Source organism: Anabrus simplex, unplaced genomic scaffold, assembly GCF_040414725.1.
Source record: "Anabrus simplex isolate iqAnaSimp1 unplaced genomic scaffold, ASM4041472v1 ctg00000129.1, whole genome shotgun sequence".
Taxonomy (NCBI): domain Eukaryota; kingdom Metazoa; phylum Arthropoda; class Insecta; order Orthoptera; family Tettigoniidae; genus Anabrus; species Anabrus simplex.
In genome coordinates, this window is record NW_027130078.1 from 217815 (window position 1) to 230567 (window position 12753).

Sequence of the window (12753 nt, forward strand, 5' to 3'; positions counted from 1 at the left end):
TTTACCTACATAATGACTATATATTTCGAAACATTCTAAACCCTTTTCTTTACAACAGGCCACAAACACATATCTCATCTAACACTGATATCATAACATTTTGGGCTGATGACCTAGATGTTAGGGCCCTTTAAACAAGCATCATCATCATCATATCACAACATTCCAAACTACTCATTACTAACTGAAATAACAACTGCTTTTGATCTGAAACACTCAAAGCACAATGTTCATAGTCGCTTTAAATCAAATGTTGCATGATACTATACACTCACTGACATAGCTACTAGGTGTGTAAGACCACCCCTATTTAATTCACAAAAATCTAAATATTGTTGCATTATTGTTCTCAGAATTTTATAAACATTTCCTTGTTTTTCCTTCCCATTTACTTTGGTCTGAATATTCTTCCTCCATGCTCTGTCAACATGCCATGAGCAAAATAATCTCATGGTTGCAGGTCCCATGACTGCATTCCAAGCATTGTAGAAGGCTTCTGCCAAATTGGACATGAAGACCTTTGGGGATACACAACCAACCTCATTGTTAATGTAGGTGAAAAATAGAGACAATATTTCCTGGTCACTTCTATTGGAAATCAGAAATGCACAAGGAAAGCCCTGTCTTAAGTCATCCAGAACTAAAAGCGTTATTAACTCAAACCCATAGCTATTAAGCCCATGCGTTCCATCAGTGCATATACAGTCACTACCATATTTCTTTAATATTTCACTTTGAGCACTGTTCATAATAATTAAAATAAAGTCATGACTAATGAGGTTTGGATGCTTTTCACTGGTGGTCCCCTGAGGTTTATAGAATAATACACAGGGACTGTCACCTGAATTAACTTCACTGACCCAGGCCTCACCACTTGTACCATCCTCCTGATGTCTGACAGATTTAGAGCTCAAGTTAAAACTACGCTCAATATTATACAAATCCTGTTTTGTGATTAAATGAATTCTTTCAAGCTTTGAGTCTGTCACAGATTCGCAAATTTTGTCCAGAATAGCTTGAAAGGGAATCTGGTTGGCAATATCTGTTGCTAATGTTTTCCTGTTTGGCTAATGTTTACTTCACACATTCCATTTTCATGTTCAATTAGTCAAATACTTGCTGGACAGATCTCATCAACTTTGTTGCTTCCCTGAAGCTTCAAGTGCCTGATGCCTTTACTTTCAGATACAAAAAAAGCCTGATCGATGACACACACAGCAATGTTTCTTCATGTTAACTGCTGCAGTGTAAGAACCCCTTTTCTTTACATACTGTGAATATGCTTCGCTTTCAATGTGCTGTTTCCACTCTAGGAAGCTTGAGAAAGAAGGAAATTTTTTATCCTCTGTCTCAGGTCCTCCAATTAAGTTTGTGTGGCATTGACGCTCGTGCCGTTTTAAATGATAACTGCGTGAACTGTTTATCACAAAATTTACAGTGGTGCGGAAGAGATGTCCGCCCTTTAAACAATGCGCAATTTCATCTAGTTTCTCTGGATGGGTCTTAGAAACATGTTTCCTACGGTTTTTATTATACTCATAGCTTTTACCACATTCAGAACACGAGTATTGCTCAACGTTGCTCATTATAACGCTATGTAAGTAGGCCTAAAATACCTAAACTGAAGAAAAACTAAATAAACACGCGGCACGTAACTAAATACACACTATAGCTGGGCACACCAAACGAAATACACTAATCCCACAGGTACAGTAACAAACACTATGCACAAGTAGATATTCTAAAATATACACACGTAATTTTATTCTCAAACCACTCGTACAATAAATACACTTTCCTGCTGTCAACACGAAATCGTCACTGCCCGGTTCTCTTCGTATCTATTCGTAGTGTAGCCTACCTTATAAACACTACTATAGTTCGTTCGTTCGTTCGTTCGTTCGTTCAGCAGATCTCCTACAGTTCGTTCTTTTGCACTGTCAACTCAAAGACAGTGCGCCGTTCGGAAATCTTCGGCGTGTTCCGTAAGGGTTCGGCCGTGGTATCCAGGTGGAGCCCGAGTACGTCCCGTCAGGGGCTAACGTCGAGTCTAGCGGACAAGTTTTGCGTGATACATCCCTATTAACGAGCTCGTGAAGGTCAAGCAGGTAGACTACAGCCGTTCAGCCAAGCAGGGTGGAATGCAAGAGCAAGGAAGGGAAGAGTGAGAGAGAGCGAGAGGGAGATGTGTCCTAGAAGAGGAAACAAAAGTTAATACAAAGGGTTACCAAACTAAACACAGGTTAGATATGAGTAAGCTCATGGAATGGGCGCCCGCAGGATCTTTTCCAAGGGGGGGGCACATTAACAATTTTCTTGAATATAAATACCAATATAACGTCAGCAACATTAAATTGTTTACAGAAATTTGCGAATATAACAGATGCTACATGACTGTCAGTAAGTTCAGTTTATGAAATAATCTGGTATGATATTAAACAATTGAACATCAACATTTTAGAATTCCAGGGGGGGGCAAGCGCCCCCCTTGCCCCCCCTTGCGGGCGCTAATGGCTCATGGAATGTCACTCATCTGCGTAGCGCGGTGCATGCTACCGTCAGCGGTCTTAAACAGGACAACTCCATCACTGGTCCAGACATTTCTGACGCCGAACTTGGAGATAGCCGCCTTCAGAACCGTCAGTCTGGCAGACGTAAGGTCCTCCCGGATCATGACACGAGATCCTTTTAAATGCCTTTTCTTTGCTAATATCTCCTTCCTGCTGCGATAACTTGTTATCTTCACATGCCGAACATACGCACATCGTAACATATGCAGATGATACAGTCATTTATGTTGAGGGTGATAGCTGGAGTCTCGTCAGACAGAGAGCAACTCGAGCACTGCTTAAAGTTAAAGCATGGTTAGATAATAATGAATTATTTCTAAACATTAAAAAGACAAAATTTATGAATTTTTCTGTAACAGATACACGAAACGATTTTAATGAATTAATTGTATACAACATCAACTGTAAATTTAATTGTAACTGCTACAAAATTTATAAAGTAAGTAATGTTAAGTATTTGGGATTATTAATTGATTCAAACATGAAATGGAAAAGTCACATTACCGATTTAAGAAAGAAAATCAGAAGAACTGTTTATATATTTCATAATTTAAAATACATATCCAGTATGAAATTGTTAAGAGAGGTTTATTACGCTTTAGTTCAGTCTATTCTTAGCTACGGAATTTTGGCATGGGGAGGAGCCTACAAAAATGTAATCAATAAAATACAGGTTGTTCAAAACCTTATATTACGAATAATGTACCAGAAAGGAAGATTGTACCCAAGTAGTCAATTATATGCTGAAGCAAATATATTTAATGTAAAACAGCTCTATGCCCTTGAAATATACAAACATATTAACAAAAACAAAAAGATAATTGAGAACATTAAACATGAATATTCAACACGCAGTAAGATGTACCACCGTTGTATGTTATACAAACCCAAACTTAGCATAACAAAGCGCAATTTCTTGTACTTCATTCCAAAATTCTTTAATGTCCTTCCCGCTTCTTTACAAACTACTTCATTAGGTCAGAAAATGAGTCTGAAGTGTCTTAAATCCTTTGTCAGGGATAATAAAACTGTTATGGAAGAAATAACTAAATGAGAATATCACGTCACCATATCCAATTTCTATTCAATGCTCCACCATGTGCTGTTGATCATATCCGTCATTCACTCATACCCATACTCGTACTTCAGGCATCATTTTAAAATATATTTCTCTCTATGTAATTAATATTCTAAATTACCACACACAAGGTTTCACCTTACGTGGTATTTTACTGATATCTACTCGACTCTGTTGAGGTTGGTGTGATTTTGAATAATAATAATAATAATAATAATAATAATAATAATAATAATAATAATAATAATAATAATATATTTAATGTGTGCAAGAGATAGTTACAAGTTCAATTTATTTTAAGTATTAATATGTTAATAATAATACTACAAGGCTTCTGTAATATATGTGGTTTAGTTACAAGATTAATATTTCTCAAGTAATAATGTTATTAGAAGAGTTATGTATATATAAAACAGAGTCCTGTAAATATGTAAACGACATGATGAATGAATAAATACTACTACTAAAATGAGTCAAAATTATTAGTAGATGTTCCTAATAATATTAGTAAATTGTTTCATAGACAATATGACTAATGAAAGTTACTCATATTATTAGGATTATTTCCAAGAGTGTATTTTGATTCATAATTCATATTATTAGTGAAACCAACGTGAGTGGTATTTTAATATTTGGGCATAAAATCATGAAGATCACTGAAATGGTCGACTCTGATTCAAATAGTGATAAGGAACGAGTGTAGGTATTCACCGTTCAATAAATGTTACGTCAAAAACAGCCTGTACTGACATGTAACAAACATATGAATACCGGTACAATGGGAGATTTAGGTTAGATTATATAAATTTTGAGTATTTGCTTGATAGGATTGGTAGATAATAGAACGTTCCACTGCAAGGAATGAAGCATAACCTTAAAATAGCAGCTTCGCATTGCACTCCACCGGTTGGTAGTGATACACAGTATCATTGTGTTCCTCTAGCGCAGTTCTCCTCGGACACTCGAAGTATCTTTTAAAATTCTGGCTTATATCACCAGTAAACCAAGATGATGCTGGTGATGATTATTGTTTTAAGAGGAAATAGGCTACAACTAGGCAACCATCATCTATAATAACACTAATCAGATAGAAAATGGAAAGGATCCGACATTTTGAAAAATGAAGGTATCAGCTAAAGAAAGAGAAGGACCACGAAGGGCGTGAAAATGAAAGACTCTTTTGGCCTCGCAATCTAATACTGTCAGGGTCGGAAAAGAACAAGAGTTGAACAAGGGAGGTCAGAAGGGTAGATGAAAATGAGCCTGGCAGAAGTAAGTTGAAGCAATGGCAGCACTCATCTCAGTGCCTCATGTTCGTCAACACACGCTCCCAAGTTGAGAGCCCTGGGACCCCTTTTAGTCACCTCTTACGACAGGCAGGGAATACCGTGACTGTTATTCTACCGACCCCACCAACAGAGATTTTTAAGAGCACATGAAATAAAAAAGTAAAAGGAACAAGGAGAGTTATAGTGTGCAAAAGGCTGAGGCTTTAACTCAATCACTTTCCGCAAAGAAATTTTCTTCTCTCACATTATTTTCACTTCTTTTATCCATTTTGATATGTATTGAAGCCACAACAACGAAACTATCAAGTTAGCCTTTTGAACATGTGGATTAATAGTCGGTTGTAGTCAAGCATTAGTCTACTGCTAGGAACAAACCCAAACCAAGAACATATGCAACAGACCGATTAAAACCTCCATTTGTATCAGTGAACTAATATTATTAGTGAAGATATTTTATTAGTCATGTGTAAATCTTTATGAAACAGAATTTGGACGGCCTTATGTCCTCTAGCTTAGTCTGCAATGCTTCCACTTAATTCCGCTCGTCTCCTCGCCTTTATCCTGCCTATACGACCTATCTTCTTCAACATGTGCTCTTTTCCGGTCCCGAAGTTATTAGGCGTTAGAGGCCAAGGGCAGGCCATTCCAACTTAATGGTGGAGGGTGGAGGCCTAGGGAGACCTGACGCAGTCCCGTATTTGCCGAGGGGCGACCGTCACATGAATTGAGAGCTTATGACGCTGTTGGTGGTGATTCGTTCATCGGATTGATAGGTAAAGCTTTGAGCAGACCCCTTGGTGGTATTCGACAGGAGTAGGCTACGTTCCGCCACAGGGTTTCACCCTTTCCCTACCTCACTATCAACATCACCCCACATCCAGACGCGCAGGCCAACTCTGGACTTCAAAAAGAAAGACCCGCACCAGACGAGCCGAACATGTTCTCGGATATTCTCCGCACTAAAAGCCATACCATATGTACGTAAGTAAGTAAGTAAGTAAGTAAGTAAGTGGTTTCCCATTTTCTTTTCGAGACAAATACCGGGACAGTTCCTATTCATAGTCCACAGTCAAACCCGTGCTAGGGGGCGGTTAGGGGTGTTCAAACCCCCTCCGAAATAAAAGTCAACTTGACAAATTTAAACAGCACATACCTGTTTTGAAATAGCCTACAATAAATTAGAAATATTATAGAAACAATCATTTGGGCAATAAACAATTCATTGAATTTAACGTATAAAATCTGTGCCATATTTAAATGTTTCTTTATGAATATAGTTAGCAAATTCATTGAATACATAAATAGAAATGTTAATTTTGGTGAGACATACGATTGTTTGTTTTTTAAAATTCCTAATACATTTTTTCACCATAAAAATTAATTTCAATAAACGTACAAAAACATTTTCTTGTTATCGAACCGGTGGAACGTTTTAAAAAAATGAATCAAATCTCTAAATATTTTGAATAGGCCTATTTACAGTGAAACATAGTTACCTCAATTTTTAAACAAATGACAGAAATCTTTATGCTGTACTGCACGCACGTGTTAAAGCGTATTCTGTCCACCAGACCGCTATGAATTTACATTTCTACTTCACCCGTTTAGTTGTAAAAGTTACTACTCTATAATTATTTCAAATATTTCTGGCCGTAAAATCCATTCGCAAGTAAAACATATTTGGTAGTACAGTTTTTGTATTTAGAACCCCTCTCCCCAAATCCTAACCCATCCGAAAAATATTCTGGGTACGGTCTTGGCCACAGCCATTTCCTTCCACCTCCATTATTCAGTTCATCTTTGAAAGTAGCGTCAGAATTTAAAGTGACGTGTGTAAGTGTGGTGTTCCTTTGACAAAAATGATAAATACATATTTAAAACTTCTGGCTAATATTTTACCAACAATTTATTATACAAAGATCTCAAAGGACTTTAAAATCTCCAAATAAATTCTAAAGAATAAGATCAGTTAACCAAGAGGAAGACTGGTGAAAAACAGCTACCGTACCTTGAGTGTTTCCTGGCGCTTCGGTTGCTTTCCCCGGCGTGTGACTGCAGAAATGTGATTGATATACATAATGTGTCATGAATATTCTGTGCCTGGTTGTCGATCTAATTATGAATATTCTAATTCCACTACTTTTGGATTCCCAGAGGTCAAAACATTGACGGAAAAATAGGTTACTGTAGAAGGACTAACGTTATAATCCAGAAGTGACTCGTATTACTTTGGTGTGTATTAAATGTTTTATATTTAGTTTATTGCAAGATGCGGAGGTTTCCTTTCGAGTTTTGACGCAGAAATACTATATATATTTTATTCAATTGATCAAAAAAATTTCGAAGTGTCGATTATCAATATTTTCCCCCGTGTTGTAATGTTTACATACTTTTTCAGGTGTTGATTAGTGCCAATGTTCCATATACATTTCTTCAGTTATAGAAAAAATTATAATTATGCACCATTGTGTCTCAGAATTGAAAGTGAGAAACATGTGTGTAGCTTAACCTGAATGATGAGTGCCTGTGTGCTGCTTTGTTGAAAACAGTCATTAAATTCGGACCAAAGTGGGAGCTTTTTTCTTTTAATCTATTGTACAATGTAGTTTTGTACTGATTGCAGTGATTTTACAATGACCAATGTACTGATAAATACTAGTAAACTTTAGTGATTTTCAGCTTTGCTCGTTATAACTTAAGGTTATGATTGTACTGTGCCCCAAGGGTTCAGTACGTAGGTCGAACATCTGTTTATATTTCTAATATGTATCTAGTCGATACAGCAGTACCATATCTCACCGTGATTCTTTACTTTAGAAACGTGGTTTATGTTGTATGTAACAATATTTCTTCCCGGAAATTATGAAAATTACTGTTTTTAACTGTATATTTTTTCACTTTCCACCTAGGTATAGGTTACCCAGTAGCAAGGCCGTACCCAGCGGCGAGGTTAGGGAATTTCAAACCCCCTCGGAAATAAAAGTTAACTTGATAAATTTAAACAGCACATACGGGTTTTCAAATAGCCTACAATAAATTACAAATATTATAAAAACAAGCAATTGCAGAATTAACGAGTGATTTTAACGTATAAAATCTGTGTCATCTTTAAATGTGTCTCTATGAATACAGTTAACAAATTTACTGAAAACTTAAATGGAAATTTTCATTTTGGTGAGATATACTGATTGTTTTCTTTCATGTTCTTAATACATTTTGCACCATAAAAACAAATTCAATAAACATATAGCAATCGAAACCGACTTTCAACCTATTAGGTCGTGTTACGTACATTTAGTACGTGTAGAATAGATGTTAAGTACAGAATAAAAATGGCCAACCGGACACCAGTGGGAACCGAACCCGCAACCTCCCGATTTCGCGTCGGCTGCTCTACCAATTGAGCTAGGGTGGCCTAGATCATCTTTGTTCTTTTGGAAAGGATCTAAGCTACAAATCTGGTACTACTGCCATCACACCGCAGAGTGCATTCAAGTCGCCCGTTTTGGGCCAAGTCAATGAATATTTAATTTTCACGACCGCATTATAATTGAAACCGACTTTCAAACTATTAGGTCGTGTTACGAACATTTAGTACTTGTAGAAGACATGTTAAGTACAGAACAAAAATGGCCAACCGGACACCAATGGGATCTGAACCCACAACCTCCCGATTTCGCGTCGGTTGCTCTACCAATTGAGCTATGGTGGCCAAGCTCAACCTTGTTATGTTGGAAAGAATCTAAGCTACAGGTCTGACACTACTGCCATCACACCGTAGAGTGCGTTGAAGTCGCCCGTTGTGGGCTAAGTCACTGCCTTCGTAATGTCCAGGCCGTACTGTACCTCTGATGACGTCACGCTTTGGGGGGGACTTAAAGGCGATAGGCATACGCTCCGCTTGAATAACACACTCGTTTAAATTACTTAAAGAACTGTTAACACCTTATAAAACCAAAACCTATCCTCAAATATTTGTTAATTCTGACATACAATGCATATCCTTCTCCGTAACGTTCTATTTCTCGCGTATATACGTTCGTTTGCGTGAGTACAGCCTAACACTTTGAGACATATTCTTGCGATTTTATCCATTTTCCGGTCAACTGGAACATTTACATCATACACACTGATAGAAAACATGCAGCCAATTACCATTACTATTTATTGCAAATATAAATTTTATTTCTGTACCTCACTGCTTCCACTCCGTGAACACTGCAGCTTTCCTGGACCTCTCACAGGAAGTTACACCAGTATGGAGTAGGTCTGCTCTCTTTGAAGCACTTTGTTGAATACACACGTCGGTGTGAATTTTACAAAAGTTGTTTAAAAATATATTCACCCAAATATATATAGGCCTACACTGCCCGGCCTGGACTTCCAATTTCTTCCCGCAGTCACAAATGACTAGGGAATCTGCCAACTGCATTGACTCCAAAGCCAAGGATTTTGTGACAGACTTAGGATCGTCTGAATTTAGAAATTCCATCTTATATGTATCTGACACCAACACACAAAATACTTTGTACACCTCAATTCCAAGTTCTATTGACATGTCTGATGGATACTTTAAGCTCCTCGATTTAGGAAATTCAGATATCTTACTTCTGGAGGTAATTCATAAATAAGATCTGAATCTGTCAGAAGATAAGACTTAAATAAATCACACTGCTGTTTGATACCCATATTATTATTTTATTTTATTTTTGCTATTTGCTTTTCGTCGCACCGACACAGGTAGATTTTCGGCGACGATGGGACAGGAAAGGTCTAGGAATGGGAAGGAAGCGGCCGTGGCCTTAATTAAGGTAGAGCCCCAGCATTTGCCTGGCGTGAAAATGGGAAATCACGGAAAAGAATCTTCAGGGCTGCCGACAGTGGGGTTGAGACTTGCATTTTCAAATACACCGAATTCAGATAAGCCGTAGGTCTGATTACATAAAAATATAGAGCCTACCTAATGTTACCCATGTTTATGACATAATAAAAAATTAACTCACCATCTGGATGGGTCACTCTTATTTCTCTCAGGATGTGGTTTTCAGGAACGTGCTTGATACACACAACTGTGTTGTGATTAACTATTAAATTCTCCCTGGGAATAGCCTTTTTCCATAACTTAACTCTTCAGAAGGAAACACAAATACCGGAGTGTACTCTCCTTGTTTATAATTGGCTTTGCAGCCAGGCACACAGCAAATCTTAGGCATGGTGATTCCCCTCACTCATCATCTTAATTCAAGTATATACAATTCGTGGATAATAATAAAACACAGAATGCACTAACTCAATTAATTTTACACTATAAATATAACTTTACACAAATAAACTACAAAATTAAAACACTGAAGAACGATCTTCTTAACCTATGGCTTCATATTAATACACGCTCACACTAAGTTTTCAACACTAATTAACGACTTTCCACTTAATAATGCAGTCGATGACGACTCATTCTCACATATATTTGAGTGAACATGCGGCCATCATTAAAAATTTCAATAAAACTGCAAAAATCTATATTTAACTCTACTAACTCATGTGCTAAACTTCCCCCCTAACGATCAGCTGATTGCTTTCCCGCGCTCGTTACAGTACGGCCTGGACATCACGAAGGCAGTGGCTAAGTCAATGAATATTGAATTTTCACGACCGCATTGTAATCGAAACCGACTTTCAACCTATTAGGCTGTGTTACGTACATTTAGTACATTTAGAAGAGATGTTAAGTACAGAACACAAATGGCCGGACACCAGTGGGATCCGATCCCACAACTGCCGATTTCGCGTCGGTTGCTCTACCACTTGAGCTATGGTGGCCTAGGTCATCCTTGTTTTCTTGGAAACATAGTCGACTTCAGTTACAAGCCGGAGTCATGTAAGTTTGGCAACGTCCGGCGGAGGCCAAGGTGAAAGCGCGGCAGCTATCCGTGTATGTTAATGTGTAGTGAACTTCGTGTGTTTTGTTTTATTTTTTATGGATATGTTCAAGTATATATAACAATATAAGTGATTGAATAATCATACGTAGAGCCTATTATCGAAAAAATATGAAGGCGCGGCAGGGATGAATAGTTTAGACGGTAGAGCTTGTTTTCTGAGCCCAACTCAGTCCGGTGGTATTTGAAGGTACTCAAATACGTCAGCCTCGTGTCGGTAGATTTACTGGTACGGTACGTTAAAGAACTCCTACGGGACAAAATTCTGGCATAATGGCGTCTCCCCATAACCGTAAAATTAGTTTGTGGGACTTTAAATCAATAACATTATTATTTGTAAATGTGCAGACTGAATTTGGGTTGCTAATAAAACTTTTCCTGCATTTGCAGACACCCAGGAAATGTTGTGTTCCCAAGTATCGTAGCAACTATAGCATAAAGAAAGAAGGTTTTGTTACCTCGTTTACGTTTCCTTCAGTCGAGGAATTAACACAAAAATGGATCTGTCACTTTAAACCGGATAACTGGGAACCTGGGAAGGATTCAGTCGTGTGCATAAAAAAATTCACACAGAAAAGTTTTTCAACAGGGGATAAAATTTGTAATAGTAATGGCAAAATAACTACACTACCACCGAAACCTAATGGGATTCTTCCTGATGCATGTCCAATTATTTATTCAAATTTGCCAAAACATTTGTCATATCCAGGAAACTGGAAATAAAGAGTATGGAAAACTAGAAGATGGATGATTTGCCAAATCTAAGCAATTTACTCAAAATTCACCAAGATATGATGTAACTGTGTATGTTAATAGTTATCAGGTGTCGATAAAAGAAATGACATGTTTAGATGATGGCAAAATATCCAAGTGGTCTCAACAAAATGAATATTTTTTAAATTATACAGGAGCCACTCCTAGTAGTGTTAGTGTTGAATGTGTACAAGGAAATGTATTTAAAATGTTCGACAAGCTCATAGAGTTTCGTGAGGTAATCAGTGACAGCAAAGACTTTGTCTTACCTCATATATTTAAGGGAACAATTCGAACTTTGCATTAAAAGGAGGAAGAGTTAGTCAAAAAGTTTCGTTTAGAAGATAAAAACATTAAGTGGAGGAAGCTGTCAACGCTCTACAATAAATTGAGCTTGTGAATACTGTTCTCAAAGTGTTTTGCTTTCTTCATGTAAAATAAATTATTTACTGTTAGGGAAGTTTCAAAGTGATAACTTAGAAAGAAGTACCGATAGCTAAGCGGTTATGACTATAATGTTACTACACTTTAAGTCCTAGAAAGCGAGATGAAAATTAGGATTAAGGGTTGCGGTGGTGGTGGTATGGGAAAGTGCAGTTTGGTTGTAGCTAATTAGAAATGTCTGATTCAATCTAGACAGGTGTTGTAAGGCCCAATATGGAAGTAATAAACAACTTTTGTCATGCGAAGTTTCTTTTTTCTAGAATTGGCTTTGCGTCGCACCGACACACATACAGTAGGTCTTATGGCGACGGGGGGATAGAAAAGGCCTAGGGAAGGAAGCGGCAGTGACCTCCGTTAGGGTACAGCCCCAACATTTGCCTGGTGTGAAAATGGGAAACCACGGAAAACAATCTTCAGGGCTGCCGACAATGGGGCTCGAACCCACTATCTCCCGGATGCAAGCTCACAGCTGTGAAGTTTTTGGTGGGCATTTTCAGATGTCAGGGATAATCTACACTTCTGGGTATACAGTAAGAACAATATCCAGAAGGATAAGCTGTGACAAATGTTTAGGTCTCCTGCAGAGTAATGTAACAGATGAACCCTATTTTCAAGAACTCAGAGAAGTGGGTTAGTGGTGCCAGCAGATTGTGTTGTGTGTGTCTGCATAACAGTGA